The following is a 14,674-nucleotide window of genomic DNA, read 5'->3' as shown; positions in this document are numbered from 1 at the left end:
TGGAGATTTGATTGACTGTGAAGATTTTTAAAAACATGGCTTCATCATCATCAGTGGCCACCACAGCACGTTGACCTTCACCATGTGACTGAAAGTAAGCTGCATGTGCCCAAGAACAGAATTTTAAACAATGCATTCATTTTAAAAGGCATCCTATTAAACAGAGCTTCTGCCTGAAATTTATTTATTTGTTTGTTTGTTTTATTTATCAGATTTCTACCCCGCCCTTCCAGCTGAAGCCGGCTCAGGGCGGCTTACATAAAACCAGAGGTCATTTCGGGGGGATCGCAGTTCCCCCGGGTGAGGTACAGGGGCGGGGCACATGATGAAGCCCCGCCCCCCGCTTCCGGCCACCCCGCTTCCGGCCCTCATTCAGCCAGGAGGAGGCAGGAGAAGAGGGAGGGTAAGTTGCTTCCTCCCTGCCTCTCCCCACCCCTGCCTGCCTGGGGCCAGGGAGGGCCTTCACGGGGCTTCCTCGCACTCCCGCCGGCCTTGCAGGTCCACCGTCGGGCCCCTCATGGGGCTCGGCAGTGGACCTGCAAGGCCGGCGGCGGCCGGGACCGTTGGGGTGATGTCAGGGGGTGTGGCCTTATGACACACTTCCGGTGATGTCAGGGGGTGTGGCATATGCTAATGAGTTATGCTAATGAGTTCCCCTAGCTCTTTTTCTACGAAACGACCCCTGCATAAAACAATGCATAAATTACAATAAAAATGATGAAAACACTTAAAGCAATACTACAACCAATTGAAGACATAAAGTGCTAGTATTATTGTCCTTGGTTGGTGTTGTTGCTTCTGCTGCTGCTGCTGCTGCTGCTTCGGCGATGGCTGCTGTACTCAGTTCTCTCTCTCAGATCTCCTTCAGATATGAGAGCAGCGATTGGCACTGGCTCCATTGTTAAAATTCCAGGGACACAGGGCTCTCTATTCTACTGCTATTAACTACTGATGATATTTCGCAGTGGTGGCGGCTCCAAAGGCCTGGTGGAAGAGCTCCGTTTTACAGGCCCTGTGGAACTGTAAGAGGTCCCGCAGGGACCTGATCTCCACTGGGAGCTCATTCCACCAGAGCAGAGCTGCCACTGAGAAAGCCCTGGCCGTGGTTGTCACCAGCCTGGCTTCTTTACAGCTCGGGAGAGCTAGCCAGTTCTGGGCCCCTGAACGCAGTGCTTTAAAATATGGGGTAGGGCAAGTAAGAAACGGGCCAATAATTAGCCGATTCAGCCGGGTCCAAAGATGGCTTTTTCAAGAGAGGGCAAACCACTGCTTCCTTAATTGCCCCAGGGAAGAGTTGGCACTAGAGTTATGCATAACCTCACTCCCTGACATTTTGTGGTTGGCTCTGACTCTAGTGGCAGCCATTTTGTGGTTGGGACCACCACCCTGTATCAGAATTCCAAAGGTGCCCACAGGCTCAGAAAGGATGGGGACCCCTGGGCTACACCTTCTTTTTTCCAACCTTTTGGTCCAACCCTTTCTTACCCCCCAAAAGTCCCAAAGTTAAGGCACTGAGAAGGTAAAGAACCTCAACACACACACACACAAGCCAGGAAACACAAATCTTGACTGAACATGAACTACCTTGAACCTGATCTTATTGGAGACCTTGTTCTCCCCTGCTCATCTCTACAAATCTGCCCTCAAAAGTGGGAAAATACTCCAGCAGCTCCCCAAAGTCCCTGTGGGTGGTGGTTGGACCACACAGCTCCAGCGATGATAGGCGGGTTTTACCCTCACTGCAGTCATGTGTATCATTTTGTCTTCCTCTATAGGAGTGGATACAGCCATGCACTGACACAGGGCAAAGTAAAGAATAGGACAGGATTGTGCAGAGGACTAAGACTAAGTTGTAAAATTTATTTCATTTGCACTTTATCAGTGCAATGGACTGCTATTATGGGTTTGTTTGTTTGTTTTTTGCTGCTGCCTTTAACTTTTGTTGTTTTTAGTTTTTATTGACTGACTGTCTTTGTCTGCTGTAAGCTGCCTCTTGCAATATTTTGTTTATTTAACAGTGTCTGGTAACTGACACCTCTTGCTCTGAATTATTGCATCAAAATATCTCTTGCAATCTAGAGTATGCTGTTCAGGTATCTGTAAGCTGCAAACCTATGATGACGCAGCAGCAGCAGAACTGGAAGAAGAAGCAGAAGACAGCCAGTTCCACTGCGGGCCTGATAGAAGCACTCCGGGGGCCTGATCCAGCCCCTGGGCTGCATGTTTCACACCCCTGCTCTAGAGCATGAGCGTGAATTGACTTATAAATATACAGAAAATGACTCAGGTATGTGACCCAGCTGTAACAGACAAACTACCACAGGTAAAATCTTACTCTGTAATTCAGAGCCGGCAAGGAAAGATGAGCCAATTTATATTCCATGCCTTAGAACCTCTTCCTTTATGAAGGGGGGGCAGCATTTTACTCCAGCTGGTGGTAGAACATGCAGTCAAGTTGCACCCAACCCTGGTGGGGTTTTCAAGGCAAGAGATTAACAGAAGTGGTTTGCCATGGCTGCCTCTGTGTACCAACCCAGTATATCCTTGGGAAGGGGGTGTCTTCCATTCAAGTATGCCCCCTCTTACTTCCAAATACGTGGATACAACAAATATGCTGGGAAATGTCCGTGACTTTATTTCCAAATTTTGTCAGCATGCTGTGCATGCAAAACTGGCTGCCCTGACACTCTCAGAGTAGAATAGGTATTAGTGGTAGAAAGTACTACCAGTTTGGTGTAGTGGTTAAGTGCACGGACTCTAATCTGGGAGAACCGGGTTTGATTCCCCACTCCTCCCCTTGCACTTGGCTGGATGACCTTGGGCAAGCCGTAGTTCTGATAAGAGCTGTCCTTGAAAAAGAGCAGTTTCTGTCAAGAGCTCTCTCAGCCCCACCCACCTCACAGGGTGTCTGTTGTGGGGAGGGGAAGGGAAAGGAGTTTGTAAGCCACTCTGAGACTCCTTTGGGTAGTGAAGGGCGGAGTATAAATCCAATCTCTTCTCTCTCTCTTACGGCGACCCCATAGGATTTTCAGGGTAAGAGACAAGCAAGAGGTGGTTTGCCGTTGCCTGCCTCTGTGCGGCAAACCTGTATTTCCTTGGTGGTCTCCCATCCAAGTTCTGACCAGAGACAACCCTGCTTAGCTTCCAAGATCTGAGAAGATCGGACTAGCCTGGGCCTCTAGCTACACCAGCAGTAAAAAAAAAAAAAAGTTACATCTATACAGATTGCACAAGCACTTCAGAAAGAAGTAAACTGCTACATAAGAACATAAGAGGCGCCAATGTTGGATCAGGTCAAAGGTCCATCCAGTCCAACACTCTGTGTCACACAGTGGCCAGAAATACCAGGTGCCATCAGGAGGTCCACCAGTGGGGCCAGGACATTAGAAGCCCTCCCACTGTTGACCCCCCCCCAAGCACCAAGATGACAGAGCATCACTTACCCCAGAGTCCCTATCTATACCTTGTGGCTAATAGCCACTGATGGACCTCTGCTCCATATGCCTATCCAGGGGTCATTTCGTAGAAAAAGAGCTAGGGGAACTCATTAGCATAACTCATTAGCATATGCCACACCCCCTGACTTCACCGGAAGTGTGTCATAAGGCCACACACCCCCCCGCGAAGGCCCTCCCTGGCCCCAGGCAGGCAGGGGTGGGGAGAGGCAGGGAGGAAGCAACTTACCCTCCCTCTTCTCCTCCTGGCTGAATGAGGGCCGGAAGCGGGGCGGCCGGAAGCGGGGGGTGGAGCTTCGTCATGTGCCCCACCCCCCGTACCTCACCCGGGGGAACTGCGATCCCCCGCGATCCCCCCCGAAATGACCTCTGTGCCTATCTAATTCCCTTTTGAAGCCATCCATGCTTGTAGCCGCCACCACTTCCTGTGGCAGTGAATTCCAAGTGTTATTCACTCTTTGGGTGAAGAAGTACTGCTGCCCTTCTTCTCTGCTGCTCCCCAAGAGGTGAAGGTAAACAGTGGCTACTGATGCTTATTAAATTCTCCCCATCTGAATTTCTCCACGGATTACCAAATTACTCAGTGTGGGAACCTACCTCCACATTACTTTGTCCCCAGGTCCTCCCCTAGTCAGTGTGATCAGACATGGGTTGCAAATTCTGTGCTGGAAACTTAATTCACAGGTGTGTGGGGGGGCTGATTCTACTTGGGATCACGGTGCATGGGGCGAGGGTGCTTCTGCCTTCCCCTTGCACCATTTTTCCAACCTGAAATGGGTCTGGGATGGGGTCTTTTTGCCCTATTGGTGGCTCCACATGTACTGCCAGACTGCACCTAAATTTCCGTAATGACACAAACAGACTTCCCCAGGGCCTTTTCAGGTTAGGAAAATGTCACAGAAATAATTTACAGAAATAATTATTACCTGGTTGCCTCAAGATTGCTGCATTACGAATGCAACAGAATGGGCGAACATCAGTAAAACACCAGTAAAACATCATTAAAACACTGCACAAGAGTAACCTTGATACTACCCGATGTACAAATGTATCAAGACTGTTTTGCAGTGTGTTTGACCGTTCCATACAATAATGCATGGAGGAGAGAAAGATGGAAGTGAACAGAAAGAACTGAAAACTGAGCCCGACTGAGCATGCTCTGATTCTGGAAATAATTGTAGATATTCTCTTGATTAAACTATAATTAAGGAGGAGTGGGACCCAAGGCAGAATGCAATTATGGCACAGAAAAAGAAGCTAGTGGGGAAAATCCTCTCATCTACAAAACCAGTGCAAACATGCAGTTTGTTGCAGTCTGCATTTTTTTCACCTTTAGCATTACTAATGAGCATTAGCACATATGCACATTGATTAAATCACAGTGCATAAAGGAATCTTGGTATGATTTCACAATTAGATCAAGACGCCTTTTTGTGCTTTGAATTAAATCAATAGACACAAGCACACATGGCTATATGGCTGAACTGATTAATGCACGTCCTAATACAGCCATGCGATCACATGAAGGTTCCTTGGATGCTCTGTGATTTAATCAGCGCCCAGATGCATTGGTGCACATGGGTAACTCACAAGGTGGGAATGCAAGCTAAAAAATGTGGTACAAACTCCAATTGGGAAATTAATTTCAGGAACTCTCCATGTTAAGCCAAAAGACAGGTGGAACAGAATGCTTGGCAGAGCAAACAACAACGGAAAATAGAAAAGACTGGGCAAAATGTGCAAACTGGCTATGCCACAGTTGCAATAAATCAAGGGGACCTTCTAAAAGGCTCCTCTATCCCTTTACATTGTATTGGTTCTGCACAGGAGGAGAGAATGTTTGAACTGAATCTCTTCCAAGTATCGCTAGCTAAGAAACAACTCTAAACTAACATTAGATCTTGCAGCAATCATGTCACACCCAAAAGCTGCTGGTCAAGTGGGAACACTGGACTGGTTGGGCTACAGCAGCAGCAGCTCCAAGAGCAAGCCAGTAGCCAAACACCATTAATATCCACAAATTAAATACCATATTTACTCGAAAGGAAGATGCTCCTGAATCCTGAGGAGGATGTCCCTGAAACCTGAGAAATGCCTGAGGAGGTCAGGAAGGCTCCAACTTGCACGGTTTTCCGCAAATTATGCAAAACTGAATTATGCAAGAGGGCTTTTGAGTGCAGACAATAGAGCTGCACTGTACTAAATGATTCACAAGATTACTTGGAAAAATTATTGTGGTCTATACTACTGTGTTAAGCTTCCTGAGCCTAGGATCCTATTATGGAATTTTGCATAATTTAGGGTTGCCAGGTCATACCTGGCTGTCGGGTGGGGCTCCAGCCCAGGTTCCTGGATTTTCACACGGAAGTGCCAGCACTGTTCTGAGCACATCATGTAGGGGACACTCTAGAATTTGGCTAAAAACTCTATGGTCACCATAGAATTCTTAGCCAAATGTTATAGCATCCCCCGCACAACGTGCCTGGTGCAATGACATCACCTTCGGGTGATGTTATCATGCCAGGCATGTCAGGCACGACGGGGGTCTTCGGGAGCAGGGCAACCCTAGCAGCACTGAATGGGTCATGTTAATACCTACTTTTGCTTCATTCCTGTTTTTAGGCTTCTGATTGGTTCTACCATCCTAACCCTTTCGCATTGTTTATTGAATGTCCCATATACCAATTATATGGACTCACTCTGTATAACCCGCCTTGAGTCCAAGTGAGAAAGGAGGAGTATAAATAACTAATAAATAAATAAAAAGTTATGCACAAGGGTTTTTTTAAAAAAAAATTATTACTGAAACTTGTCTGCAAATGTAAGACAGGTCCCTCTTTTTGTTGATGGGTGGGGGGGGGGAAGACGACTCTTCCTTTCAGGTGAATAGGGTACTGTAAATGGATGGGAGTGCCCTAAGGAACTGTCCCTAGCAATGAATTTGTCACAGGTATAAAACAGCCACAAAGCACATTTTCATGGTAGAGCATTTGTGTTTCCTTGAACTGGATAACTCCAAAACAAATGGGTTATGGCAATGTGGCCTGCTACCAAGAAAGAATCATTCAGTGGCATATGAAGCAACTTTGCTTCCTCTGGTGGATTGGAGGCTCTGAAGATTGTTGACATCTCCCTGTGGCCTTTGACACTCAGCCTTTGGGCATCGGAGCAATCAGTCATTTGTAAGGTTAAGCAACGCAATCCGAAACCTACTGTTGTCATCTCTGCGCTACAGCTGTTGGCCAGGTTATGTACAACTGCTGACCCTTACCATTTAAGACTCAAAACAGCAGGGAAACTATTGCTGGATTAAACAGCCTTAACAACCACACAGGCATGAAAACTGAATGTCAGTTCTAGCAGATTTCTCCATTTGGACTCACCTAGAAACTTCTTGAGCCAAATTAACCTAATAAATGTGTGCTCATTGACAGTGTGATCCTAAGCAGATTCTAACCTTTCTAAGACCACTGATGTCTATGTCCTTAGAAAGGTGTAACTCTGCTTAGCATTGACCTGTAGAAGACCTAACACAACACTACACTGCTGTATTTATTTGGTAACATCTTGGAATCTTTAGAGGTGAGATATGTAGCAGCCTGCCTGCAGGTAGAGGTGGAACTACTGAAAGAGCCTTACCCCAAGGTTATACTGGTTACCTGTTGCTCTCTAGAATAAATTCAAGGTGCTGAGGAAGCTGTAAAAGGTAAAAAGGATTCCTTTAAGCAGTGGAAAGCTAGTCACAGTGAGGCTGATAAAACGGAACACAAGCTATGGAAATAAAATGCAAGTCTGTGGTCAGGCAGGCAAAAAGGGAATATGAGGAGCACATAGCAAAAAATGTAAAGACCAACAATAAAACTTTCTTCAAATACATTAGAAGCAGGAAACCAGCCAGGGAGGCAGTGGGGCCCTTGGATGACCAAGGGGTAAAAGGAGTACTGAAGGATGATAGGGAAATGGCTGAGAAGCTAAATGCATTTTTTGCCTCCGTCTTCACTGTGGAAGATGAGAGGTGCTTGCCCACTCCAGAGCCGCTGAGTTCGGGAGGGGTGTTGAAAGACCTGAGTCAGATTGAGGTGACGAGAGAGGAGGTCCTAAAACTGATAAACAACTTAAAAACTGATAAATCACCAGGCCCAGATGGCATACATCCAAGAGTTCTGAAAGAACTCAATTGTGAACTTGTGGATCTCCTGACAAAAATATGTAATCTCTCCTTAAAATCAGCCTCCATTCCTGAGGACTGGAAGGTAGCTAATGTCACTCCCATCTTTAAAAAGGGTTCCAGAGGAGATCCGGGAAATTACAGGCCAGTCAGTCTGACGTCGATACCGGGTAAATTGGTGGAAACCATTATTAAGGAAAGAATTAGTAGGCACATAGATGAACAAAACCTATTGAGGCAGACTCAACATGGGTTCTGTAAGGGAAGATCTTGTCTCACTAACCTGTTAATGTTCTTTGAGGGGGTGAACAAACATGTGGACAAGGGGGATCCAATAGATATTGTTTACCTTGACTTCCAGAAAGCTTTTGATAAAGTTCCTCATCAAAGGCTCCTAAGTAAGCTCAAAAATCATGGGATAAAAGGACAAGTCCTTTTATGGATCAAAAACTGGCTAATTAATAGAAAACAGAGAGTGAGTATAAATGGGCAGTTCTCCCAGTGGAGGGGTGTAAGCAGTGGGGTACCACAGGGATCAGTACTTGGTCCACTGCTTTTTAACTTGTTCATTAAGGCTCTTAGCCACAAGGTAGAGATAGGAGCTCTCAGTCTGGGGCAAGGGATGCTCTGTATTCTTGGTGCTTGGGGGGGGGGGACAGTGTGAGGGCTTCTAGTGTCCTGGCTCCATTGGTGAACCTCCTAATGGCACCTGGTATTTTTGGCCATTGTATGACAGTGTTGGACTGGATGGGCCACTGGCCTGATCCAACATTGGCTTCTCTTATGTTTGAGTTGGATCCAACCTGATGTGGCTGTTCCACTGATCCTACCTGCTGCAGACCACACCCCATGTCATTCCTCAGAGTTCCCGGTCCCACAGGAACAGCATTTTGTGAAGATCTATAGGCTGCAGCAGGAGAGGAAGGCAAGTAAGTTCCATCCCACAGATTTAAAATTTTAGTGTGTATCACCAACAAGATCTATTGATGTCACTTACAATTAGAGGGATATCTGTTGATGCTGCCATTTTCTCTTCTTTCAAACTTCCCCAGCAGGGTTGAGCAATAGGGGAAACCTTATAAAACTGTACTAGAAAAGAAAAAAAAATTACAGAAGTATTTAGTAAGGGAAGTACTTACATTTCTTTTCCTGTGTTATTTCTTCTGAAGATCATAATGCATAATTTTTGCACAAAACTCAATTACATAGCCCAGTGATTTGCCAGCAAAGCTGGTCAAAAGATATTATCTAGAGCCGGTTAATATATGTGACTAGTCACAATATAAAATAAATCCTTGGGAAATTACAAAAAAAATAATAATACACAAAACAAAATCAGAACTGGAATGGCAGCTTAGTAGACAGTAGGCTTAAATGTCCCCAATTATCGTAGTCAATGCTAGTTTTCTGGTCTCTGTCTCAGAAAATCACTCCCTCTATTTTGCCTTGGGGGAAACTTGAGAGTTCTTTTGAGAAGAGTGTGAGTGGCCCGAGTTATCATCTTTCAGCTCCAGAAGCTAAGAGTCAAACTAGGCAAAAACCTGTGAGAGCCATAGCCAGATCCTACTAAAAGCCACACAGGTGCCAGCTTTGTGTGGGATGGGAGATGCATGGGTATTCTTCTTTCCTCATTAATACAGCTTCACCAATCAATCCCCCCCCGCCGCCTCCAATAATAGATCTCAAAGGAAAAGAGATGGGCCAGTTTCAGTTAGGGCAACCATGTTGGATCACACATGTAAGAGAATGAAGGGTAGGGTTGGCAACCACTAGGTAGGGTCTAGAGCTCTCCTGGAATTATAGCTGATCTCCAAACTACAGAAATCAACTCCCCTGAAGAAAATGGCTGCTTTGGAGGGTGGACTCTATGGTGTTAGGTCCATGTTGACTTCCCTACCCTCCTCAAACTCTGCCATCCCCAGGCTTCCCCCACCTGGAATCTCCCTACCCAGAGTTGGCAACCCTACAAGGATCAGATGACAATGCCCTGAGCTGGCAGAATGAACTATATCAGTGATCACGCCTATGGCATCATCATCATCATGTGCTAACGTTATAAGACAGCAGAGAATTCTTAGAAAACACGTCCAGTTTTTCACAATACTCACCAAGGAATATCATAAATGCTGAAGTGAGTCGCAGGAAATACACCCACCACTACTCTCTCGTCATATGTAGACAAGTGTAATCCAGGAGTTTGTTTCCCTTCACCTCCATTATGCTCTATGATGTTCCAGAAGATCCTGAAGGCCATCTCTTAGATGATACAGTTCAGCTGCTTCTGAGGTAAAATGCCTTGCACTGGACAGACACTTCTGGGGTAAAATTTCTGGGACTGGACGGAAAAGAGTTCCCAATGGTAAAAGTTACGGATAACAGAACACGTTTCACACTGAGATGATAACTGTATTATTAGTTTCAAAATATACAGCTATAAATGAGACCAGGGTATCCCAAATTTGCTGAGGTAATCCACTTAGGCTCAGCTCATGGTGATTCTATCTTGGCAGATCAGAAATATAGTTACTGTGGATACAGCCATTTCTGTGGAGATATCTCAAATGTGGAATAAACATTCCAGGTATATATGCTTAGGGTCTCCTCTTCTACCAGTTAGGCAGGGGGCCTGTTATGTTTTCCTGACCTTTTGAGAGCTACGTATTAAAATGGACATTTTCTCTAAGGCATAGTATGCACATGCAGCAGAAAGAGGAGACATGATATCTATCTACTACATCTTTATTTTACTTTTTCCTGAGGAGCTCAGATTGGCATATGTGGTCCTCCTCTCCTCCATTTCAGATTCACAACAACCCTGTGGTGTAGTTTAGGGCTGAGAGAGAAGGTCACCTGTTAAGTTTTGTGGTACAATGAAGATTTGAACCCATTCTGACATTCTTACGACTACATTACATTGGCTGTACAGCATATCTTTTACCAGCTCAAACTGCACCTGAAAGATCAACATTTTGAAGTTGTATTAACTTTTAAAGAAAAACCTCCTTAAAAGTTTTGAAAAACCTAGCATGGCAAAGAACAGATTTGGATAGAACCTTTCTCCATGGTGTGTTAAGTTGTAGTTGTGTGTGTGTTTTAATTAACCACAGGGAAAGGGTGTTTCGGTTTGCCTTTAACACAAGGGAACCTTAAAGAATGGCAGCCTACCTTCTGTTAAAAGCCGTATGGGCCTGTGTTGCCTCAGAACTCTATGACCTCAGCTGCGTCCATACGAGCCCATTTGGGCCGGGAGCGGGACGGAACGGGGGCGGAGCAAACGGGCGCGATCCCACCTCAACATCTGGGGAGCGTGCCGTCTCCGTCCCCGATCCGTCCCAAATGGCGATACCGCACAGTAAAAAACAACCACCTCTCTAGGTGGTTGCAAGCGTGCCGGGGAGAGGAGGCGCTGCGGCCAGGGGATCCATGGGATCCCGGCCGCAGCGTCTCAACGTTGGAGCGGCTCTATTTAGCCGCGCTTTGCCTCGTGGTTTCCCTGCCGTGTGGCAGGGGCCCTCATTCATCTGCATGGACACACCAGATGTAAATTATATTCATTTTGCTACTGCTCTTAGTTTGTTGTGCAGGCTTTGTTTTGCCTGTTTTAATTTAATTTTCATAATTTTATCTTTAAATGTTTTAAAACTGGAATGTGAGAAAGCATCCAAATGGCATGGTTGGAAGGTAGGCTAGAAACATTTCAAGTTAATTAACATTTTGGCAAATCTCTTCATCATTTATAAGATACTGGGCTGAATCCAGACATCTTTTTCACTGAATATTCCCCAATTCCCCTCCCTGCTATGGCTCCCTGCCCACATGGCTTTTGTACACACAGGTCCCATGAGCCCTATCATAGCCTTTTGGGTGGTCAAAGGGAACTTCTTCCCGTTACAACAGCAGAAAAGTTGGTCGGATCCAATCTGTTCTCTCCATATTATATTTATATCCCACTCTCTCAACAAAATGCTTCCTAAGTGACATAGAACATCTAATAAAACTATTAGACTGAACCAGCAACACAATAATAAGAACATAAGAACATAAGAGAAGCCAATGTTGGATCAGGCCAGTGGCCCATCCAGTCCAATACTCTGTCACACAGTGGCCAAAAATACCAGGTGCCAAAAATAATCAATAAAGGCAGCAAGAAAATAATTAATAAACCCCCCCCAAAAAAAGAAAACAGCAATAGATTTTTTAAAAATTAAAAGAGCAGAGAACCCCCCAAGGGTAGTTCAAGGAGATGCTTTAGTTTTAAAAGAAGCAGTAAATGTAACAATCATTATATTAGCCATCAGAAAAGAAAAAAAAAACTCTTCTGAATTTACCATATTCACATTTTCTGGCTTTCTGGAGGGAGAGTGTGGGTTCTCCCCCCCCCCCTTCCTTTCCTAACACTCCAGGGGAAGACAGCTCACCTATATTTAGACTGCCACCCCCCTAAACCTTTCTGCTAAGAACACTGTCAAAAGCTCTGCAGCAAGGATCATTTATACATCTGACAACCTTTAAACCCCCAAAGAAAGGGGGCAAGGAAGCTATAATGCTCTCTGAAGAGCTCTTTGGTGGGACAAGCAGAATTATGAGCAGCAAGAGAAATACCAGTAATTAAGACAACAATATATCTATATCTCACATCTGACAGAACGAACCTTCGAGTTAGCTTTGGGCAAGGTGTTAAAGGAGGAAAGGAATGAAGCATAACACCACCATTAAAAGGAAAACCCAGCTCTGGAAAAGAGCAAAGAGGACAAATTCTTTTTTTTTTCCCCACAAAAGAGAGAGAACTTTGGTTTGTGAGTGCAGACATTTGCAGCATTCTGCCCTATTAAAGCATCAGGTCAAACGTTATCCATGAAACAAAGGATCCTTCAACTGTCTTTAGAAAATAGTAACTTGAGATGGTCTGCCAGGAAGAAAGCTAGACTGAAAAATCAGAAGTGAGGTGTTGTATTTTAGCCTAAATGAAAAACAGCCAAGCTGTAGTCAAGAGATCCATCGTAGAAAAGAGACTTTAATTTAAATTAGGGATGAGTGAATATTCCTGTATGGGGGGGGGGGGGGGAAGGATGTTACACATTTCTATTTTTGCCTACGGTTTTGGTTCCCTGCTTGGCACTCAGTTCTCTGGTTGGTAAATTCGTTCTCCTTGCATACACACATTGTACTGTTTTATAGGTAATTGATATGGTCTTTAAACCCATAATGTACAACACTGATTTACTGGCACACAAACAACATTGGAAAATGGGGAGGTTTTACAAGAAAAATTCAGTGAGAAGAAACAGAATATCACAAACATTGAGACTCACAGGTCAATTGACACAACAGAGAAGCAGAAAACAAATGAAGATTTGGGAGTAAAAACTGGGATGGTGTAGGCAATTCTCATGGCAACATGTACTTGTTTAGCAAACTTCTCCACTAGCTTTGACTTCTCTTTCATTTTCAGGGTGGACAATTTAACCACAACTCTGGGCTCCCAAGAATTGGCCCATACAGGATGGCAGGCACACTCTTTTTCTTTCTTTTTTAAATGTGCTTGCCTCTTTTATACCTGATCTGCTGTTTATTAGTAGAAAACATTTGTACCCTGTCTACTAACCCACAGTGTTTTGGCAACAGCTTATAACCATTTAACCACCACCACCCGGCACCATCAAATTCTAGCTGACTTATGGTGATCCCATAGGGTTTTCAAGGCAAGAGACATTCAGAGGAAGTTTGCCATTGCAAGGCGGCCCAGACCTCAAAACAGCCTGGACCAATAAATTCTTAGAGACCCAATGGCACCAGCTTGAAAATAATGTATATCATGAAATAGTGCGACCTGTTTTGTGTTTTTTTCTTTTTAAATCTATGCTATTTTAAATTCTTTTCAATGATTCTGTACATTCTATTTACGTGTTTCAGAATCCTACTGTGATCTGCCCTGAGCCCGCTTGCAGGGAGGATGGAATATAAATTGAATTAAATAAATAAATAGCCAACTCTGCGTATTCCTTGGTGGTCTCCCATAGAAATACTGACCAGGGCCAACACTGCTTAGTTTCTGAGTCCTCGTGAGATCAGGAAACCCTGGACTATCCAGGTCAGGGCTTTAAAAGTACAGTAAACCTTATATAAGCCTGTAAAACAATCCAATCTGCCAAAACAGCAGTAACAAACAGCAAAATCAACTGAGGAGCAGAAGAAAACAAACCATCAGAGGTCTTAATATTGTTTTCACCCTCTGCCTAAAACTCAAAAGAATGTACTTGGTTATGACTGAAAGCAAAAACTAGGCAAATGAGTATGGGGGGGACAGAGTTCCATAAACAAGAAAGCCCCCTCTCTGGTAGCCACCTCCCAATGTGGGGAGCATACAGAGCAAGGCCTCTGAAGAGGAGGTCAATGATCAGGCAGGTTCAATGTGGGAGTAGTTCATGCTTCCTTTAGCCCTGCCTCAGATTACTAAGGTCCGAGACTGGTAGCAAATCAGGTATCTATAGCCGACTGCATATTTTATGAATGTTCCTAAGACCCAAAAGTGATACAGGCAATCAGAGGACATGATCTTGATGAAGGAAAGGTCTGACTCTGTATAAGGCAGCTCCTTATAGGCAGGGCTATTTTTGGGCAGGAACGCACAGGAACGGCGCTCCGGCTGGCTCCCAAGTTGACCACGCCCAGCAGGAACTCATTAGCATAATAGGCCACACCCAATAGCAGAAACTCATTAGGATTGGTTACATTAGGGGTGTGGCCTAACATGCAAAGGAGTTCCTGCTACAAAAAAGTCCTGGGTTTTGGCAACAAACAATGTAAACAGAATAAGAAGGGAAAGGTGGGTGTGCCTGGATAACCTGGTAACATGGGGGTGCAGCCTAATGAGCTGTGCTGCCAGGGGTGTGGCCTAATATGCTAATGAGTTTCTGCTGTTGGGTGTGGCCTATTATGCTAATGAGTTCCTGCTGGGCTTTTTCTACCAAAAAAAGCCCTGCTTATAGGTGCTTTCCTAATGAGAAACAAAACAGTGGCAGGCTGCTTAGGAAGTAGTGCAGGATAAATA

The sequence above is a fragment of the Gekko japonicus genome, unplaced genomic scaffold (genome assembly GCF_001447785.1).
Source record: "Gekko japonicus isolate JY-2015 unplaced genomic scaffold, Gekko_japonicus_V1.1 scaffold2677, whole genome shotgun sequence".
Lineage (NCBI taxonomy): Eukaryota > Metazoa > Chordata > Lepidosauria > Squamata > Gekkonidae > Gekko > Gekko japonicus.
The sequence above is the reverse complement of the archived record's forward strand: the minus strand, read 5'-3'. Positions refer to the sequence as shown.